The 16,120-nt window shown below is 41.0% G+C and overlaps 1 pseudogene; it reads right to left on the bottom strand.

Moving 5' to 3' along the window:
- Positions 1-12,835: 12,835 nt before the first annotated feature.
- Positions 12,836-13,759, bottom strand: LOC122677349 (annotated as a pseudogene).
- Between the last annotated feature and the right edge of the window lie 2,361 nt (positions 13,760-16,120).

Below are 16,120 nucleotides of genomic sequence, written 5' to 3' on the forward strand. Positions count from 1 at the left end.
CCTTATGAGAGCTAGAGCTTCCAGGGGATGAATATAGTAGTCTTTTTGTTCTTATCTGGCAAGGTGCATCTGCGCTGTTTCAGACCTCAGAGCTCTAGCTTCTGGTGCGGGCTGCATTCAAGAGAAGGGTATGGCCTATCTTGACCTGCTTGGGTGACACACTCCTGTGGAGGTCAGTTTTGGGGTTAATTCTCAGCCGTGTGAGGGACATAGGGAACTTGGGAAGGGAGAAATCTCAGTGTTCCCTCCTTGTTCACATCCATCCACCATTGATGGCTTCCTTTGATTCCTGAAGGTGGGATCTCTGGATCCCCAATTTAGAATCTTGTCCCAGTAGGAGTTTTCAGAGAACCTGGGAACTTAATTCTGGACTTGAGGTGAGGAGCCCAGCAGAATTTCTCTCCTGTGTTCCTCCAGAGTCAGGTCCCACGTGGCTGGTTGCCTGTGTGATACCCTTAATTTGGTGACCTGTTGATGGTGCCCTGTTTTGTGCGGGGCTTCGGTCCTTGATATCCTGCCTTAGACACCATCCAGGGGACTGTCATCCAGGGGAGCTTCTCCTTGCTTCCCTAACACCTCCTGCTCTTTCATTTTGACTCTTCAGTGATTTTGTGTTGCAGCTTCTCCCTCCACATCTTCCCCTCTCTGATTCCCACTCCTCCTTTACGAGACTCGGCTGTCTTCCCCTTCCCCATCCTATTTTCCTGTTATGTTTCCACTCTTTTCCCATGGTGCATAGACCTGACTCTGTTAGAACATCTACCAGCGTCAGCTCACTTGTGTAAGTCACTCACTGGATGGTGAGCTCCTTGGAGATGGATTCTATATCAGAAAACCTCAGGAAGTAATGGTTGGATTAATTCATTTACTTTCCCTATCCTGGATTTCTGTTCCAGTGACCTGATTTGTCCATTCCAGGCTTAAGAACCAGGACCCTGTCTTGCCAGCGAGTAACCCTCTTTAATAACCAAAGCTCATGTACTAAACATTGGTGAAGGGCCTTCTGCCTGTGGAATCATGCAGTTCTTGTCTTTGGGCACATGCAGTTGACACTTGAACACTACTGGTTTTGAAGTTCATAGTTTCACTTACTGGATTTTTTTTTTTTTTTAGTAGTAAATACTATAGTACTAAATGATCTGCAGTTAGTTGGGTCTGCAGATATGGAGGAATTGTGAATAAGGAGGGTCAACTATAAGTCAGATGCAGTGGAGGGTTGATGCCCCAACCTCTGTGTTGTTCAAGGGACAGTTATAGTCAGACTCCTTCATCTCATTTCATTGGCGAATTAAGGCTGAAAAGCGCTCCATGGATAACTACATTTTTTCTCAAGCCAGCTCAACTTGTTTTTGTCATTAAGAGGTGGCGCTCAGTGCTTCTCTGATTCTTATGTGTGGGACTAGAGCAGTTCCCAAAGTTTAGTTTCTGGGATCCCTGATTAAGAACACTTGAGATTCTTAAATAAAAGTGAGAATTCCTAGGTTCTTCACCTTTAGAAATTCAATAACAATATAGATGTTATGTATGTGCAGGAGTGGTGTCATAGGTGTGTGACCTGCACAGTTGCTCAGACTTGTGCTTAGAAGGTAGCCTTGAACTTGGCTGAAAGCTCTGTTAGTGCTGCCTTGAAATCCTTCATAATTTTTGACCAAAGGACCCTGTGTTTCATTTTGTGGGCCTCAAAAATTATGTAGCTGGACTGTGTGTGTATGAGACTAATGTCATAAATATTCATTTTGAAGAAACAACCACTCCCTGACTTTCTTCAGAAACCTACCATGATGACTTTAAAAAGTAAATTCTTAATGTTAGTGAGGATATGAGGAAAAGAGCAGTCTCATTTATTACTGTGGTAATGTAATTTTCCTAGAGGGAGATTTAATTTTATATACATTTAAACCTTTAAAAAGTTCCCTTGGATTTGAAATTCAAAATCATTATACATTATTTTCCATATCTGTGCCCTTAGGGCTAATTTTTTTGTTTTGACTTTTATTACTTTTATTTCCAACTTTTATTCTTATTAAGGTAATACATACGCATAGTTTAAAAATCAAGCAGTACTAAAAAGCTTATAATGAAAAACAGCAGTTTTCCTACTTTGTCCCTCCTCACCCCTAAATCCTACTTCCTAGAATTCATTTAACTATATCTTCTGGTATTTACTTCCCTATTTCTATGCTCCTTATTGATTTATCAAATTTAATCTCTTAACTTCCTGTTATAGTTCAGATGATTTATCTCTCTTACACCTTCCTATAATCGTTCTACTGTCTCTAATGTATATCTCTTTTTGCATCTATTCTTAGAAATTTATTGGTTTTATATGCGTGCTTTTTCAGGTTTAGGGAATTACAATGCTATATTAATATATTTAATGGTGTCTTACTTTTTCCATTGTCTGTGTTGCTTTATACTTGCATGTGTATCAGATAGTGTGAAGAGGTTTATTAAGTGCCGTACTGTTAGTACAGAAAAGGATTAATACCAAACTCAGTATCTGTTACTAGAGGATGGATTAAACAAATATAGCAGAATACTCTGCCACAATTAAAATGCGCAGACTGGATCTTGTCCCTGGTCCGCAGGTGCAGAACAGATGCAAGTGGATCTGTTTCTATGGGTGAGGACTGGAAGATCACTGGACGTGAGCCCTCTGTGTGGGCAAGTGTGGAGGCCAGGCAGGTGACCCATAGGGCCTCAGTGTACCTAGGCGTCCACACGATTCCCTTCCTTCTCTGTGCTCCTCCGGCCCAACTTGGCCATTACCTCCTGGGCTTCTCCTGAGTCATTTTTCTCTCTGGGTTCCAGTCTTCAGAACTCTCCACTATTCCTTGTTCCTTTCCTGCCTTTTCCAGCTTCAGCCTGTTCCCATTGGGAAGAACTCCAATAACCCATATTAAAACAGGGCCAAATCATTAATACTTGAAGAAATGTTTTCATGTCTTATAGTCAACCCTTCTATTACAGAAAAGAAAAAAAAGGGCTGGATGTTCAAATATATGTATACACAGTCAAAATTTCATACTGTACATTTTATTCATTTTTACGTCCTTTCCTTCTTTGCCATAACCTCTGTTCCCCTCAGGGAGGAAGGCTTAGGAAGTTATGATTATAGATCCCAGCTGCAGGAAGGTAAACCTGCCCCCAAGCTAGTGATAATGTGGGACTCCAAATGAAGACTGGTCACATAGTAATTTGCTATGAACTGGAAGTTAATAATTTCCCTAGACCTCCTGTTGGCAACTTACTACTTCAGCTATGTAAAGACTGTCCTGTGATACCTACAGACTAAATTTACAAGTCCAAGTTTATTAGTATGAATGTTAATTAGCTATATAGGAAGCTCTAAGCGATGCCCTCACCAAGTCTGTCAGGAGCCCTGTGGAGGCAGCCTCTGAATTAGGTACAGGAAGATGTGGGTCTCTGGTAAGGACTGGGGGAAGCTGCCTTTTTTACCGGTATGGCAGGTCTGTTGCTTACATCAGGCTCATAGCCTCAGTGGAAGCTTCATTCTTTACCTGTTGGCTCTTAGCTCTCAAAGGTTTCCCAGAGATTTCATGGTACTTTAAATAAGGGGAATGGTGGTAGGTTGAGGATGGTAAAGAGGTACAACTAAAGGGATGGGAAGGGTCTACTAGATATGAAACCCAGGTCTGTGATTTATTATTCTTACCATAAAAGTACCTGAGAAGGAACACATCTAAATAATTAGATAAATTCAGTATCTCTTCCTTGTTCTCCTCTTTCTTACAGACCTGGTTACTGTGGTGGTATGTTCATTGTTCAGCCAAGTCCTACTCTTTGCGATCCTATGTACTGTAGCCCACCAGGCTCCTCTGTCCATGGAATTCTCCAGGCAAGAATACTGGAGTGGGTTGCCATTCCCTTCTCCAGAGAATCTTTCTGACCCAGGGATTGAACCTGGGTCTTCTGCATTACAGGCAGATTCTTTACCATCTGACCCAACAGGGAAGCCCACTGACCTGTTAGGGGATGTCTCTTGTTTCATAGAAGGAAATGGCAAGCCACTCCAGTACTCTTGCCTGGAGAATCCCATGGATGGAGGAGCCTGGTGGGCTACAGTCCACGGGGTTGCAAAGAGTTGGACACGACTGAGAGACTTAACTTTCACTTTCACTTTTTGTTGCATAAGTGACAGCAAAAGGTTCTTGCATATATAGGCAAAGCTTTGTTTTAGTCCAGTTGAGGCCTTTGTTGAGGCCTTGACCTCATTCATAGTGTGCCCCCTTTTTTTTGCAGCTAAGACCCTACTTCATCCATCCATTTGTTCTTGTGCAACAAATGTTATTGAGCTTCTATAAAATGGCAGGTCAAGTCCCTTGCACATCTGAATAATACAGTTTTGCAAATGTGAACAAAGCTCTCACTTCTGAAGGCTGAACAGAATCTCACTGTTTCTAGATGGATTCCATTGAGAGCTAAACAATTTTACAAAGTTCTATTTATGTGTAATCCGTTTACTGATCGCTTGTAACACAGTTGGATGAGTATAAACATTTTGACTCTCCCCCTGCCCCTGTCCCCAACTTCTGTTTCCAACCAGGCTTTGTAGAATTTCTGTTTCCTGCCTTTAAATGCTATTTGGGACAGAGTCCACAATGTTTGTTTCTCTTTTAATCATTAAAAGTTGAGACCTCCCCTTTGCTGGCCCTGTAGTGGATAAGACTTGTGGCTTCATGGATACAAAGATCAGTGGGGACAATGGTTTATTCTTATGATTTTCCTCCTACTCCAGCTCTTTGCATTGGGGGCGAGGGCTAGAAAGACAGTCTACTATTTTACTATTTTCTTTTTCTACTTTAGCTACCTTGGAAATTATGGTTGAGAGTGGTAGTCTGGCTCTGAAATTTCTCAATGCTTTGAGAGTTAGATCTTCAAGGTGTTGAAGTGGGTAAGAAGAGGGACAGAGATAAGTAACTCTTAACTCAATTGACAGCCTTGTTTGTAGCCCCTTGTGAGTGGTTACCATGGTTCTCTCGCTGTCATTGACAGATTTTGGGTGCAGCTCCAGTGCACGCATGAGTTCTTTGGATGGCCCTGTAGACCCTCCCTGACAGTTCCTTGGCATGAAAATGTAGAGTCCCCTCCCTCTGAGATTCTACTCCTGGGAGATCTGGGCACTCTTTGGCTGCTAGACCTCCCTTGTCAAGTTGCCCTCAGGTGGGGAAACTGCAAATTATCTCAAGTCCAGCCCACTCAGTGGATTCATTGGATCATAAGAAATTTATGTGTTCTTGTCATGACATCTACCTTGTCTTCTGATCACCGTGTATTCACCCTGTTGGTAAAGCAAAGATTCTACTCTAAATGATATAAGATGCCCAGACACACACCACCTGGCCCTGGATGGATGAGATTGGCAGTTGTTTATTAGTCACTTATTCACAAGGGAGAAAGGTACCGTATGCCATGCCGGGCTTCATGTGGTTGTTCTGGGAAGTAGAAGGAACCAGAAAGGCTTCCTCTTCATCCATAAGGAACAGTAGAACTTACCAATTACTGAAGACTTTGGCACCCAGAATGGAGAAATCCCCCCCTTCCTGGTAGTTATTTTATTGTTAACACCAGTCCTACATGCCTACATCTGGATCCCATCTGGTGTGGTGCCTCTCAGCTCTCTGCCCAAGGGAGACTTCTCTCCTTCTATACATTCTCCCTGGGTGAGTACATTCATTCCCATTAAAAAAAAAAATGGCCATCCATATACTTATAATTCCTACACCTCTATCTCAAAACACTTTCCTGAGTCCCAGATCTATGGATCCAGCTTCTTGGATGTTGCCACTTGAATACTCAGAAACCCTTCAACCTTAAAAGTCCAAAATCAAACTCATTGTCATTGTCTTCATATCCCAGCCTGCTTCCCTTCCAGGGTGTTCTGTATTGGTTAAGGACACCACAGTCCACTTAGTTGCCAGAAATCATAAGTCTCAGGGTGCTTTTTGATTCCATTATCCACCCTACCCCCATATTTAATCCATAACCAAGAGATGTTGGTCTTAACCTCACACAGGTCTCAAACCTGTCCATTTCTCTCCGTCAGCACTGCCTCCACACCAGCCCGGTATCTACCACTGTGTGTCTTTTGTAGTCCCATAATGGCTTCCCAGTCAGCCTTTTTGCCAGTCTTCCCCTCTATAATCTATTTCTTGCTCTGCTGGCAGAGTGAACTTTCTGAATAGACCACATCATTGATTTACTTAAGAACATTTAAATACGCTTCATCATCTTTAGGATATATACTCTTTACTATGAGTTATCAAGTCCTTCATCATGTGATTACTGTCAACTTTCCAATTTGCTCTCCTGTCTGTGTCCCATGAATTTTATACCCCAGCTCTACTAATCTTTTCATAATTCAGTTTTTCTCTTACATACCTTTGTAAGTGCTGCCTCCTCTGCCTGGAATATACTTTTGATCTTGCATTGCCAGACTGTTCTTCAGCATTTCATCCAGCTGACTCCTACTAAACCTTCAGACCTTAGGCTTAAACCTTACTTCCTCTGGTAGCTCTTCCTTGACCCTGATAAGGAAATGTGTTCCTGTAATATCCAGTATTTCTCACATCATAAGATCTAACACTTGTTTAATTTTTGGACACCCCTCTTAGCACCATGAAGGCAGGGTTTGTGATGTCTGAATATTACTCTAGTCCAAGTGTCTAACATGAAATATACCTTTACTGAACAGATTAAATTTTACTTAACTTTGCTAAACTGCAGCTCTAAAAATGGGAATAATGATACTTACCTCCATAGGTACTGTCAACTGCCCCATTAAAAAAAAAAAAAGGGAATAGATGTATAGAGAAATGAGAACATCTAGTGAGGGACAGAGGTAAAATTAGAACACTTACAGTCTGATTTCAGATTCTTGTTCTTCACCTCTATGCAATGCTCTCTCTCAAGGAAGCTACTTTTCAGGTAATTCTATCTATGTTTCCTCTGTTTTATTCCTCGACTGCAGTTTGGAAATAGTATATAAGAAAGATTTGCTGCTACAGTTCAGCACACTGACAGCCCCAAAATGTGACAGCTCATATCTAGAAAACAAGAAAGGAGAGAAAAGAATCACAAGAGACAAACATGAAATTTCCAAAGCAGAGGAGTCTGTGAGCTCTTTGGAACAAAGGCAGAAGCTGCTCCCTGGAGAACGTGGATGCTTTATAGCACAGAAGAGCAGTGGACACTCATCAGTACTTAGTCATCAACAAGCAGTTTCAAGTGTGCTCATTATGCATTTAACTTTCATATTTGATAAATATTTATTGATCTGTCTTATGCAGAGAACTGTGCTACGTACTGGGGATATACAAGTGGTTCTTCTGTCAAGGGGTTTGCTGTGTGGTGAGGGAGCAGACTAGGAGGTGGGCAACTTTAATGCACTGCTCAGGCAGCCATCAGCTTAGAGGGGTGTGGCGGCTCATGGCAGGAACACTTCATAAATTATTTAGAGAAGACTTCTTGATAGAAGGGATGTCCAGGATGAAACCAGGATAACTCACAGCATATAATGTCTTTCAAAAGGAGAGTACAGCATCTTTCAGAAAGATTAAAGGTGAGAAATGGTGGTAATACAGAGATGAAGACAGAGTTTAAAGTCTACTAGTGGATCTTGGTATCAATTCCAGTTCTGTCAGTTACCAACTGTGTGACTTGAAGCAAGTCAGTTAACATTTCTACCATTAACCTAAAAAGTGGGCTTAAAAGTGCATCTTTATAATATTACTGTAAGAAGCACACAGGATGTTATATTTGAAGACTGTCGTGAAATGCAAAGTACCAGAAAGTTGAAATACTATTATTAGGTGAAATAATGTAGGTGAGCATAGTGCCTGCCCTGTAATAAACCCTTGGTAAACCGTAGTCGTCTTCCACTATACATCACAACACTTGAAATTCCTCTTTCCTTTGGAGATGAGATTCTAAAGAGCGAGAACCAAGTGACATAGGTCACTAATCCATGGCACTGTGTCATCTCCTGACTCTTTCTCCCCTCCCCCATTTTCCAGAGAGAGATGCTCCCCACCACCAAGCTTTTCATGGCTGATGGTTGGTGTTTCTGTGTTTTCTTTCTCCTCTGATACTACCTTCATGTTAGGATGAAATAGGGGTTGAAAAATGAGGTGGTGGGAAATTGGAGGTGGTGAATGGCCAGCAACAAACGGGCATGAGTCTTTGCTCTAGAATGACTCAAAATCTAAAACTGTGGAAGGATTTTTTGCCTCATAATGGATTTGTCATTTCCCCAAAAGTATAATACCTTGGAGATGCCTTGATTCTTCCCCCCAAACCCCAGTTTTTATTGAGTTATACTTGATCTATGTTTGCTGTGCTAAGTTGCTTCAGTCATGTCCGACTCTGTGCAACCCTATGGACTGTAGCCTGCCAGGTTTCTCTGTCCATGGGATTCTCCATGCAAGAATACAGGAGTGGGTTGCCATGCCCTCCACCAGGGGATCTTCCTGACCCAGGGATAGAACCCACGTCTCTTATGTCTCCTGCATTTGCAGATGGGTTCTTTACCACTAGTGCCTCCTGGGAAGCCCCTAATTGACTTATAGCATTGCGTAAGTTTAAGGTATACAACATGACAATTTGATATATGTAGTTACTGTGAAGTGATTAACACAGTAAGTTTAGTTAACATCTATTACTACATGTAGTTACACATTTTTTTCCTTGTGATGAGAAGTTTTAAGATCTACTCTTTGCTGTTGTTGTTCAGTCATTCAGTTGTGTCCAGATCTTTAAGATCCCATGGACTGCAGCATGCCAGGACTCCCTGTCCATCACCAACTCCTGGAGCTTGCTCAAACTCATGTCCATTGAGTCAAGGATGCCATCCAACCATCTCATCCTCTGTCGTCCCCTACTCCTGCCTTCAATCTTTCTCAGGATCAGGGTCTTTTCTAATGAGCTGGCTCTTCATATCAAGTGGCCAAATTAATGAAACTTCAGCTTCAGCATCAGTCCTTCCAATGGATATTCAGGATTGATTTCCTTTAGGATTGACTGGTTTGGTCTCCTTGCAGCTCAAGACTCTTGAGAGTCTTCTTCAACACCACAGTTCAAAAGCTTCAGTTCCTCACTGCTCAGCCTTTTTTATGGTCCAACTCTCACATCCATACATGACTACTGGATAAACCATAGCTTTGACTATACAGACCTTTGTTGACAAAGTAATGTTTCTGCTTTTTAATATGCTGTCTAGGTTTGTCATAGCTTTTCTTCCAAGGAACAAGCATCTTCTAATTTCACAGCTGCAGTCACCATCTGTAGTGATTTTGGAGCCCAAGAAAATAAAGTGTCACTGTTTCCATTGTTTCCCCATCTATTTGCCATGAAGTGATGGGACTGGATGTCATGATCTTCATTTTTTAATGCTGAGTTTTAAGTTAGCTTTTTCACTATCCTGTTTTGCTTTCATCAAGAAGTTCTTTAGTTTCTCTTTGCTTTCTCTCATAAGGGTGGTGTCGTCTACATATATGAGGTTATTGATATTTCTTCTAGCAATCTTGATTCCAGCTTGTGCTTCATCCAGCCTGGTATTTTGCATGATGTACCCTGCATAGAAGTTAAATAAGCAGAGTGACAATATACAGCCTTGACATACTCCTTCCCAATTTTGAACTAGTCTGTTGTTCCATGTCCAGTTCTAACTGTTGCTTCTTGACCTGCATACAGGTTTCTCAGGAGGCAGGTAATGTGGTCTGATATTCCCATCTCTTGAAGAATTTTCCACAGTTTGTTGTGATCCACACAGTCAAAGACATTTGTATAGTCAGTGAAGCAGAAATCAATGTTTTTCTGGAATTCTCTTGCTTTTTCTATGATCCAGTGGTTACTGGCAATCTGACCAATCTGACCAGAGGTCAGCTTGAGCATCTGGAAATTCTCAGTTCATGTACTGTTGAAACCTAGCTTGGAGAATTTTGATCATCACTTTGCTAGCATGTGGAAAGAGTACAATTGTGTGGTAGTTTGAACATTCTTTGACATTGCCCTTCTTTGGGATTGGAACAAAAACTGACCTTTTCTAGTCCTGTGGCTACTGCTGAGTTCTACTCTTAGCAACTTTCTAAGTTGCTGAGATCTACTGTTAGCAGCTTTCACATATGCAATATAGTATTGTTACCAAGTCAACATGTTGCTTCTTACAGTCTCAGAACTTAATGTATCTTATAACTGAAAATTTGTACCTTTTGATCACTTTCACTTAACACCCCTATCCCTTCCTCTGGCAACCACCAAAACCAGAACCACCTGTTCTGGTTTCTTTCTTTCTTTTTTTTTTTTTTTTGAGTCTTTTTTTCTTTTCAAAATTCCACATATGAGTGAATTCATAAACTATTTTTCTCTTTCTAACTTATTTTACTTAGGGCATTATGATAAGTGTCCTGATTCTTAATTTTATATGGCATATGACTCTTTGTTTAAAAACTTATTTGTTTTTAAATAAGATTGAAGGTCCTACCCTAGTATGTGTAGGAATGATTTTTTTTTTATGGTAACTCCATGTCCTTTATGGAGAAGGAAATGGCAAGCCTTTCTAGTATGCCTGCCCAGAGAATCCCATGGACAGAGGAGTCTGGTGAGTTACAATCCATGGGGTTGCAAACAGTCAGACGTGACCTAGTGGTTAAACAACAACAACAACAAGGGATTAGTAGTGCAGTGACTAAATTAATACTGATCATGAGGAGGGTCTTGAAGCAACTTGGCTTATAGCAGTTGGCTTATAGAAAATCCAGAGAAAGAGAAATTACAGACCCAAGTGACCCCACCTCTGTGAATCTGTTTGTTACTTTGTTGCTAGGTGAGGGCCAGATGCAAAGAACCCAGAAAGGCATAACACATGTGTCTAGCTGATCAAAACATGCTAGCAAGTCCAAGCCTAGTGCTTGGTACATAGTTGGTGCTTGACTATATACGAGGATTTAGTAAGCACCCATTCTACCTAGCACTTTACTAGGAACAGGGCAGTACAGTGAGAGAAACAGCTCTGATTCTTAACTTTATATGGCATAGCATATATCTGATCCTGATACACTTTTTGAATCAGTGATAGAAACCAACTCATCAGCAACAAAAACACAATGAGAAAAATGCTATCCTAATATAATTTTGCACAAAGAACTATAGGGGCAAATAAAAAAGAATAACTAATTTCCTAGCTGGGAGTGAGGTAAATGATGCTGCTCTAGAAAATGTAAGGTAGCATTTATAACCGGATGACAGTCAGTATAGGATAAATAGTTAAGGGGATTAAAAATGTTTTTTGATGACTAGTGAGGCAGAATTAAAAACATTGTATTTATAAACGGGGTCTTTCATACTTTTAGAGGAGACGATCTCATTTTGGAGGAAGACATGCCCCCACTCTTCAGGGGGTGCTGTCTTTAGGCATAGGAGAGATGGCTTCATGGAGGGCTGATCCTAAGAGCACAGTCAGGGCAGACCTATGGCAAGTCCAGGACTTTCAAATCCAGCTCTTGACCTTTCAAGAGCTTCTATAGGAAGTCTTGCTTCTATGATGCAGAAATTTCAATGACACAGGACAGAAATTAGAGGTGACCAGGCCTTGGAAGAAGTATGGTCTTCCCACCTAGATTCTCCGAAGTCTGTAAAGCTAGAACTTAGTAGATGAGTTCCTTGAAAGTTACATACCCCTTCTCAGTACAGGGGAAGGGAAATCACTCCCTTAAGTAAGAAGACAGAATTAAGGGATGAGCAGAGAAGCATTTTTTTTTTTTTTTTAATACAAAATACTTTAGTAGAAAAAGGCACAGGACCAGAGTCTTTAACTCTCCCTAGCACCACCCAAGGCAACAGTATAGCAGGTATGTCCCAGTGGCATGAAACCAGAAAGACTCCCTGGAAGCCCTGGAGAAGGATTGATTCCTTGAAGGATACCTAGTAGAAGTAGATATAGATATTATTTTCTTTTTTAGCTTTTTCTTTTTTTGTGTGAATTGAGTGATTAAACAAATCTCTGAACTACTTCTGACTACTGGTGCTGTTGGTTTTGCTCTAATTCTTCTTTGTGGTACTATCCAGGAAGTGCCATGGGGTGTGCCAGCAAAGAATAGCTTTATGGTTCTCAATCCAAAAAAAGTATGGCTCTTTTTGACCAATTCGTTTTTCTCCATAATGATTAGAGAGAAACTGATTCCACGAAGAGAATCAGCAGCTGAGAGAATGGCCTATCACAGTCAGATTAGAGAGGTGAGAGTTGTTCACAATTTATAGCCCTGGCTAGCACTCTGAAGATCCTGGATGGAAGCAAAGACTCTAGTATAAACCAAATAATAAAGGCTGAAATTCTGAGGACCAAATCAGTGATTTCCAACTTTGTTAATTAAAAAAAAAAACAAAACACACATCTCACCTTTCTCAAAGGTTCTGATATACTTTTCTTCCTTACCACTGACTATTCTTATCTTGCTGGGAGGATTTTGTCCAAGTTTTATTTTCTATAGGTTGTATTATGAAAGTAATAGAGATTAAAATGTTTTTGAACATAAAATACTCACATTAATATGCTTTAAAGAAGTCCGCTGCCCCACCTTGAAAATTTGGATGTGCTTTTTTAAAAATCATGCCCATCTTCCCTGACCTCTTATATACACACAAAAATGAAAATGCTTGGACAGAAGTTTGAAATATATGGAGACAAAGCTGACAATTTTTGTCGTGAAGATGTTGAAGCAAGATATGCACAGCTCATTACAGGACAGATTGCACAGGACAGACTTGAGGTTGAATGCATCAACAACACATACTGTTCTCTGTAAAAAGGGTTGATGGATTAAGAAATGTTTCTGCCCATAGCTCTGTGTAGGGCATCCTTGACCTCCTTGTTCCTCAGACTGTAAATAACAGGGTTTGGCAGAGGAGTGATGATGGTGTAGGTCACTGAGAGAAGGAGGTCTTGTTCTACAGTTTTCTGACTTGGGCTTGAGGTAGGCAATGGCGGCACAGACATAGTGGACAACAACCACAGTGAGGTGGGAGGCGCAGGTGACAAAAGCCTTCTTCTGACCTTCGGTTGAGGCAATCTAGAGGATGGTGGAGATGATGAGGATATAGGAGATGAAGACCAGGCCCATGGTAACCGGGATCACGGATACACTGACAACAAAATTGATGATCTCATTGATAGTGGTATCAATACAGGAGAGTTTTATGACAGGGAGAGTGTCACAGAAGAAATGACCAAAGACTCTGTGGTGGAAGGGTTAAGTAAATATGGATATTGGACAGGTGCCATGGCCAAGCCAATGCTACAGTCTCCACTCATCAGCTGGATGCACACCCTGTTGCTCATGATGGGTGTGTATTTCAAAGGGTTGCAGATGGCCACATAGTGGTCATACCCCTTCCCCATGAGCAGAAAGCAGTTGTTGATGGCTAAGGTAAGAAAGAAGAATATTTGAATGGTACAGCCTGCCAGGGAGATTGGCTGGTTCTGGGCTACAAGCTCAGAGAGCATCTGTGGAATGGTGACCAGTGTGTACACGGTCTCTGAACTGGCCAGCATTCTTAGGAAGAAGTACATGAGAGTGTGGAAGTGATGATCAATGTGGATGATGGTCACAATGATGGCATTGCCAGCCAAGGTTAATGTGGACAGGACGAGAAAAACCATGAAGAGGGTAATCTGGTGTTCGTGGGATCTGGAGAATCCTAGGAAAATGAACTCTGTCACTTCTGTGAGGTTTTTTCTCTGCATTCTTCAGTTTCAGTGTCTGAAAGCAATGCAGGGAGTCAACATCGAGAAATTCCCATTGTGGTGTGGACTCCAGAACAGGGATAGAGAGAAGGGTGTAGAGGACAGACAGACATGCACATGTGAGTCTATTTCCTCACTGTATAATCAGTAAGTAGGGTGCTGGCATAGCTTTATGGCTTCTTTCTTTTTTTTTTTCCATTTATTTTTATTAGTTGGAGGCTAATTACTTTACAATATTGTAGTGGTTTTTGCCATGCATTGACATGAATCAGCCATGGATTTACGCTCTCTCCTTTTCTTTATGGCTTCTTTAGCCCCCTTCCCTTTTTTCCAGTTTTTGCTGTCTCCTTTATCTTTTTTAAGCCTCTAAGGAATGACCAATATGTGAGACTACTGCACATATCCTTTCAGGTTCTTATCCTGAATATGTTGTTTTTGTAGAGAGTGGATGAAAAACTGTTTTGTTTTAATGACATGTAAGCCACAGTACCCTTGAGTGTACACCATCCTAGCTTTGCCTTTCTTTTCTAGGGAAAGTAAGAGAAGTTGGGAAAACAAAATGGAGATGAGAGAGTTAGACTTACTGAATTAAAATCACTGGTGCCACTTAGGAGAAATTTCTGAGAACGGTGTACAGAATTAATCTCAGGAGAGCTGGTCTTTAGGGACACGTTAGCAGGAGTGAAGAATAAGGATTTGGGGCTCAGCCCAGATGGTCTAGGTGAGACAAACCATTGGCAAAGTTTCTTTGTTGTAAAAGTATTAACAGGGATTTGAGGGTTTAGGGGTGAGTAAACAAAGGAGAAAAGGGGAACTTGTTGGAAAAGAGAGGAGGATCAGCAACATGTCAGAAGGCTGGACCTTGAATGAAAGAAATAGCAATTTCTTTCAATAGCAGAGGGAACTTAAAAATAAAAACATTGTAATAATTGATTTAAAATTGTTTGCTAGATTATGTTGTTGTTGTTGAATTGCTAAGTCTTGTCTGATTCTGCAACCCTATGGACTGCAGCATATCAGGCTTCCCTGTCCTCCACAGTCTCCTGGAGTTTGCTCAGTTTCATATCCATTGAGTCGGTGGTGCTATCTAACCATCTCTTCCTCTGCCACCCTGTTCTCCTTTTGCTAAACAATATTGTGTTATAAAGTTTCCCAAGAGCCCTAAACCTTCATTTAAAGTTGTCATGTGTAGAGTCTTGAGTTAGTGGTATTTGGGAAGTGGAGAGAGGTGGGTGATGGCTATGCAGAAAAAGGTTACCACATGCAAGAGGTGAAATCCAGAGACAGGAAGAAAAACTTCTTGCTGGTAATGACTGAAAGAAACACAAGGACCTCTCTTGTTCTGTTCTCCCTTGCAAGCACACACAATATTTCCTGGAAATTTGCTGAGGGACTCTGGGATTGCCACCATATTTCAAATGGTAGTTTGAACCACTTTCCACAAGGAACAAGGTCATACAAGCAGGCTGGAGGATTTTGGAAAATCTAGAAAACTTCCACTAGCAATCTAGGAATCTAGATTCTTAGTGAATCTTTCCTGAGAATCTAGGGAGCACAATATAGAAAATGTGGATATTCTGGAAAGTACTCCATCATGGAAAATAAGGAGGCAGACATTTAGAACAGAAATGAGGGGGACTTCCTTGGTGATCCAATAGTTAAGAATTCATCTTCCAGCGCAGAGGACATGGGTTTTTTCCCTGATCTGGGAACTTAAGATCCCACATTCTGTGGGACAACTAAGTCTGTGAGCTGAACAAAGAGCCTGTGTGCTGATACCACATGCCACAACGCTGACCCCATGTGCTGCAGCTAAGACCCGACACAGTCAAAAATAAATATTAACAAAATAAAGTAGAAATGAGTGTGCCACTAAATAAAGTGACTTGTATTAAAAAGGCTGCTGAGAACCAATTGGATAGAGATGAAAGAGAGTGTCAGTGCAACTCTAAGCTTTTCAGGAAGAATGAGGATTATACAGCTGTGGCTCCTTAATGGAAAAATTCAGTCCATCAGTCACAGTAGCCACATTTCAAGTACGAAAAAGGAACATGTGACTAGTGGCTACTCTGTTGGGCAGCACACATATTAAACATTTCCTTCCTTGGTGAAAGTTGTGATGAACACTGCTGCTCTGGTGCGTTACCATATACAGACATGTGGAATGCATTAAAAGCAGAAAAAGAAAAAAAAGCTATTTAAAGAACAATAACATGGTGTGCTGCCATATGGTTAAAAATTGTGTGTGTGTGTATGTCTCTGTGTGTATGTGAATGCATATTTTTATATATGCAAGACGTCTGAAAGAATATACAGATGATATTATGGGTTAGCCATTATGTTCGAGTAGGGGTGAGATTA

The sequence above is a fragment of the Cervus elaphus genome, chromosome 20 (genome assembly GCF_910594005.1).
Source record: "Cervus elaphus chromosome 20, mCerEla1.1, whole genome shotgun sequence".
In the NCBI taxonomy this organism is placed as follows: domain Eukaryota; kingdom Metazoa; phylum Chordata; class Mammalia; order Artiodactyla; family Cervidae; genus Cervus; species Cervus elaphus.